Source organism: Limulus polyphemus, unplaced genomic scaffold (assembly GCF_000517525.1).
Source record: "Limulus polyphemus unplaced genomic scaffold, Limulus_polyphemus-2.1.2 Scaffold48, whole genome shotgun sequence".
Classification (NCBI taxonomy): domain Eukaryota; kingdom Metazoa; phylum Arthropoda; class Merostomata; order Xiphosura; family Limulidae; genus Limulus; species Limulus polyphemus.
In genome coordinates, this window is record NW_013665658.1 from 1,131,456 (window position 1) to 1,137,886 (window position 6,431).

Sequence of the window (6,431 nt, forward strand, 5' to 3'; positions counted from 1 at the left end):
GCTCTTCATTCATCCATGCCTGCTGGCTTTTCTGCCAGGCTTATATACTAACAAAGATGGCATCTCGAACCACTCGGACTTCCCCGATCATTCGAGAAACTCATCACGCACTCAACCAGCGCCAACGCGCCAGCAGCGTCACGAGACTTCCGCTGTCGTAACAACAGTGTTGAATTTGAAAAACTGCAATTTTTCCAAACTAAAGATTTGATTTAGACAACATATAGATTATACTTTCTTAAAATAACATCACTGTTCAATTAACTTAAAGAAGCTCACATATTTCTGCATTTGGTCTACGTTTGTTCAACTAACGCTAGCAGTTTGGAGAAGATACGACGTCAAGGCACTCGCCTCTCGCTCTAAGCACTATTGTAAATGCAGAAAAACGTCATTACAGTAACGTTTCAGGGCTGGAGAAAAACAATTACCCAAATATCATTTCACTGGTGAGATTAGTTTGAACATACAATGCAGTAAATGAATACCATACAAAAATACAGTCAGCGTAAACGGCCACTGTCATTAGTCGAGTGGTTTGGTAACAACAATGACAAAAGATGGTTTTACGTGCCGTGACAATTCCGTCAGCTTCGTGCTTTACTATTAATCACGTAATAGTTAATCTCAAACAGTGTGACGTTGAATACTTATAGACAGGCTGAATAGAATTAACAAAACAATGTGACACTAGGAGGACATTTTGAACAAAATTCATGTGTATGTTCTCTAACGAAAAAAGTAACGATAAACTAGAGAGGCACTCAGCAGAGCGCGTACGTCAGCGTCTCCCGGTGGGACAGCGGTAAATCTACCGATTTACAACGCTAAAATCAGTGGTTCGATTCCTTTCGGTAGACAGAACAGATAGCTCGATGTGGCTTTGCTATCAAACACACACACACACACAGCATTGAACATATTCGGCTCTCAAAAATATGAAAATGCGTTCGTATATCAACGAACACCGACTATTTTTGGTAGAACATTCTACATACATATGTCCACCACGTTTCATCAAAATCAGATAATTTTGTATTGGGTTATTGAGCAAAAATAGTGGGAAAAATTAGTCCCGATGTTAACAGGTACAGCTTTTTTGGATTTTCGTGACCTTGCTATGACCTTGAACCTCCAAAAAATAATCAATTCTAAGATGAGTCATAGTCCAAACGTTTGGACCAGCTTTCATCGAGATCCATTCAGTCGTTTGTGAGAAATCTTGCTGACAAACACATACACACACACACACACACACGCAGGGGCAAAAACATGATCTTCGGTGGCGGAGGTAATAAATAACTTTTATGAAGTTTCAGAACGGTTACAGAACGCTTTCTGTTTGATTTATGAAGATCAAAATAACTGTGATAACACATTATTAGAAGAATTTCCATTTACGTTCTTCTAGCGTTTCGTTGCAATAGAAATTCCTGGATGATTCTGTTGCTTTATTCAACGGTTCACGAGAATTTCGATATTGCTGATTCCGAACCGTGTGTTGAATGGTTTTGGGGGCTCCTAAAAATGAAGCTATGTAGAGAGAATGCCATGTTTTGAATCCTTTTCTTATCTCATGTTTTCACTCACGAATTCAGTTGTAGAAGTAATGTGTTATTTTCAATACATTTTCTTGGGAAATTTTATAGAGAGTTTTTTTTTAATGTTCATTCTCTTCAGTGTGTACTATTTAATGGAACATTCCTTTATCACAGCTCTCATGCCTTCTATTGCTTATTAACATATCAGTTCTTGATGGATCAAAGCACCTGAATACCGACCTTCTTTCCTCTTTTGTTGAACCTAAACTAGTTTTAGTTATCGAAATGCTATTTCCCACGTTATTCCCTCTTATTATGTATTCACCGTTAATAGAAATATGATGAAAGCTCTTGATCATAGTGTGAAACGATTATGTAAGAGTTGGAACTGGAAGATTTTATCCCACGTATCTGAAACTCGGTAAATAACGTTAACTTGTTTGTAATGTAGGTGTAGAATATCGGTTTGTATTGATACTGTCGAATACGTAAACTGGTTATCACTGATACATTTTGAAACAGTCCTCAGCTGGAGAGCACGTGCATGGGTATGTACCTAAACTGGGTATAATTGATACAGCTTAAAACAGCCCTCAACTGAACAACGCGTGCATAGATATGTACCTTAACTGGTTATCACTATAACAGCTTCTAACAGCCCTCCACTGGACAGAACGTGCATGGATATGTACCTTAACCGGTTCTCACTGATACAGCTTGAAGCAGTCCTCAGCTGGATGACACGTTATTGGTTATAATTTGTCGAGCTATGGAATATTGCTAAATGAGAGCTTAATATATTTAATCTTACCATCTTTAAACCTATGATTAGCTGGTTAGTTTCAAACACAATTTAATAATAAAATTGTGTTAAACTGAATCTATAATGAAACATAATTTAGCCATAATCTCCAAGTGGAAGACTTATAAACCGCATCAGATGTTGTTTTCCATCATCAATAGCTGAGATAACTAGAAATGTACTTCGAACTTTCATTTCTAAGCTAAAAATCCAATAAATTTGCAATTTTTTGGGGGCTATTATCATTTGATAAAGACACACATTTTATATTCTTATTGATTTTATAAAAATGGCAAGATATCTATTTTGAAAGCTACTTTTAAATCATGTAAACTGACGAACAATTATTTATAGATAACTCTGAATACGGGATGTTTAGAATTTGTGTTACTGATTCATAATTTATTAACATAATTTCGGGAAGTTGTGTTACGTATTTTATGTAATCTATCCCCTGAAGTAAGTTTTCTGAAGCAGTGAAACTGAGATTATGCTGTGTTCATAGTTAACAATAGATTAAGTATTGTACTTCAACTTAACAATAGATTAAGTATTGTACTTCAACTTAACAATAGATTAGGTATTGTCTTTCAACTTAACAATATATTAAGTATTGTACTCCGCCATATGAAGTTGGTTTTCTCGGAAAGTGAAACTAATAGCGATATTTTATTAAATAATATTCAAACTTGTTTGTACTTATTCTACACATATTTGATCATATTATGTATGTTTGGAAATAGAAATAAAGTACAATTTCAGGATTACCATAGCTATAATATAGATTTACTTTATGTTTATTTAGACAATACTCTGTGAAATATATAACGAGCTACAGTTAATATTTGTAATTAATGCCTCGAAACGCCGTAATATATACTTTTATCATTTTGTGCTTCTTTATATACATGTTATCTGATTATTGTTAACATAAACGTGAAGTATGTCTGATATACATTATTTGTAATTAATGCCTCGAAACGCCGGAATATATGCTTTTATCATTTTGTGCTTCTTTATATACATGTTATCTGATTATTGTTAACATAAACGTGAAGTATGTCTGATATACATTATTTGTACCATGGATTATTACTCGAAACTTACAAAAATGCGATCAACATTTATCATTGTTCCAAACATACAAATAAAATGAACAAACGCACTATAGTGATGCTGTAAATATGGACAACCAAACATCATGTCTCAGCATCGTCCCAGTTTTTCTTCGATCATCCCATGAACTTCATAATGATTCAGTAAACTTAAAATATATGAACCCAATGCGTACAGCTGTGTTAAGATCATTAAGTATCAGGTAGTATCGTCAACACAAGTCTCTCTTCAGAGGGACAAAAGAAAAAATGGAAGGGTATTAGTTCAACACTATAGGGACGATGCAATAGAATTGTCATCTGAATTTTCAAAGTCTGTTGTTATACGACAACCGTTAACTAATTACCATAAACAACTTCCATTTTGATGACAGGACCTTTAGTGCAAAGAGCGCGAATAAATTTCGTCGATGACGTGGTTTAGCGTTCCACATTTATGGTGGACTTGGACGGTAAACCAGCGTCACTCGCAGCTGCCATGTTTTAATTACGTTGCGCGCCGTCTATTGTGAAAAAACATAACATTTGGTGTCACTAACAGCGGGCGCGTCAGGAAAATGTCAACACGATCGTTCATCGCGAGTAAATTACTGATACGCAACGCATAAACAAAAAAGTTATATTTCTCTCTAAACACCCATTTTAGTTATTGCCAATATTTCATATTTTTAGAAAACAAACGTAAATTCAACTTATTATTTCTTAGCATTATACACTGTTGTTGGTAACGCAAATTTATGATTACACAAAATACACAAGTTACACAAAATACTACGACTATATATAGTAGTATTAACTAGGGTTAGGTAATAAATAAATATTGCGGTTAAAATTTGTTTAAACTAAACATTACCAAAATCAGATAAAAATGTGGGATTCAGAGCCGCCAGATAAATATAAAAGTCGAACTTTTACAGTTAAACTTACGAGCAAAAACATCAGTCTGAAATGTACTTTTGTGTGGGTGGGGTAAACGATCAAGTTAGAGAACCCTAACGTTTAGAGGTGATCTTTCCTAATTTTCTTCAACTGGTGAACTAATTATGTGAACGGCCAAATCAGAGTACCCTAAGGTTTAGATGTGGTTTTTCCAATTTTCTAGTATTGGTCAGCTACTGAGACAAACGGCCAACTCAGAAAACCATAGGGCTTAGATGAGGTATTTCCTAATTTTGTAACACTGGTCAGCTAGTGAGGTAAAATGCCAAGTCAGTGAACCCTAGAGTTTATATGTAGTCGTTCCTAATTTTCTACCACTAGTCAGGTAGTGAGGTAAACGGCCAAGTCAGAGAACCCTAAGGCTTAGATGTAGTCGTTTTCAATTACTAGAGGTCAGCTAATGAGGGTTTAATCAGAGAACCCTAGCGTTTAGATGTATTCGTTCCTAATTTTTTACCACTGATCAGCTATTGAGGTAAACGGTCTAATTATCTACTACTTATAAGCTGATGAGGTAAACGGTCAAGTCAGAGAACCGTAGAGCTTGTTGTTGTTGTTGCTAATTTTGTATTACTGGTCAAGTACTGAGGTAAACAGCCAATTCAGAGAACCACATGGTTTAGATGTGGTATATTCCCATTTTGTACCACTGGTCAACTAGTGAAGTAAACGGCTAAGTCAGAGAACCTAAGTATTTACATGTGGTCGTTCCTAATTTTCTACCATTGGTCAGCTATTGAGGTAAACGGCCAACTCAGAGAACCTTAGGGTCTATAGTTAGTTTTTCTAATTGTCTACTACTGATCATATAATGCGGTAAACCGCGAAGTCAGAGAACCCTAGGCCTTAGATGAGGTATTTCCTAATTTTGTATCACTGGTCAACTTGTGAGGTAAAATGCCAGGTCAGATAAAAATAAGGTTTAGATGAGTGTTTTGTTGTTTCTAATTTCGTACCAGTGATTATCTAGTGAGGTAAATGGCCGAGTCAGAGAACTCTAGGTTTTACATGTGTTTGTTCCCAGTTTTCTACCACTGTTCAGCTAGTGAAGTAAACAGTCAAGTCAGAGAACACCAGGGTTTAGTTTAGATGTATTATTTCTTGATTTTTACCACTAACTAGCTAATGAGGTAAACGGCAAAGTCAGAGAACCCTAGGGTTTAGATGTGGTTGTTCTTAATTTTGTATTACTGATCAGCTAGTGAGGTAAAATGCCAAATAAGAGAACCGTAGAATTTAGATGTGGGCGTTCCTAATTTTGTACCATTGGTCAGCTCGCAGCACTGCAGTCACTACGGCTTTGTTCGGGTCTTTGAACGTAATAATTGGATTGATAGTTACCTTTATAAGGATCCAACATCGTGAAGTTCGAAGTATGTTGATCGACCTCAGTCCTCAAACCTTAAACCCTGTGCAGTATCTGCTGAGCTCCTTCAGACCAAAATGCATGGGAAGTTTTACTGATTAATGTTTATAACTCATATGTTTTAAACAATTCGTTAAATACTAAATAATAAAAGGAGGTTTATAATTTAACCAACCATTGTAATTCTTTATGTTTTTAAAGCATTGGTTAAATCAAAATATGTTTTACAGTTTAACACTCTTAACCATACGTGCTTTTAAACCTCTAGATAACTATATACCTAACAAGTTTGACACTTTGGCCTTCATAATCTTATGCATTTTTTAACCAAAAAATAAATATAAAAAGGTTTTACTGTTGTTTTTCCACAACCCCATATGCTCATAAAACACTAAATGAAAGTTATAAAAGGAGTTTCATAAAGTTCTATTATTTTGTGTAGATAGAAAATTGGAAGTTTTTGAGCCTCTTACGAATGATCAAAAGTTTTTCTTATAATCACTATTTGGGAATATTCGTATAAGAGAAGCTTTCTGTAGGGAAATAACTCATTTCTCTTACATTTTTTTTCAGACAAAGTTGTATGCTGCAAAAGTTTGTTTGTTTTTTGAATTTCGCGCAAAGCTACACAAGGGCTATCTGCGCTAGCCGTCCCTAATTTAGCAGTG

At 35.2% G+C, this 6,431-nt stretch overlaps 1 protein-coding gene across 1 annotated transcript in view; it reads left to right on the forward strand.

Annotated features, from left to right (window-relative positions):
- The window catches only part of LOC111086671, a 71,797-nt gene that overhangs the window by 44,971 nt on the left and 20,395 nt on the right, over positions 1-6,431 (forward strand). The gene's annotated exons all lie outside the window — the stretch shown is intronic.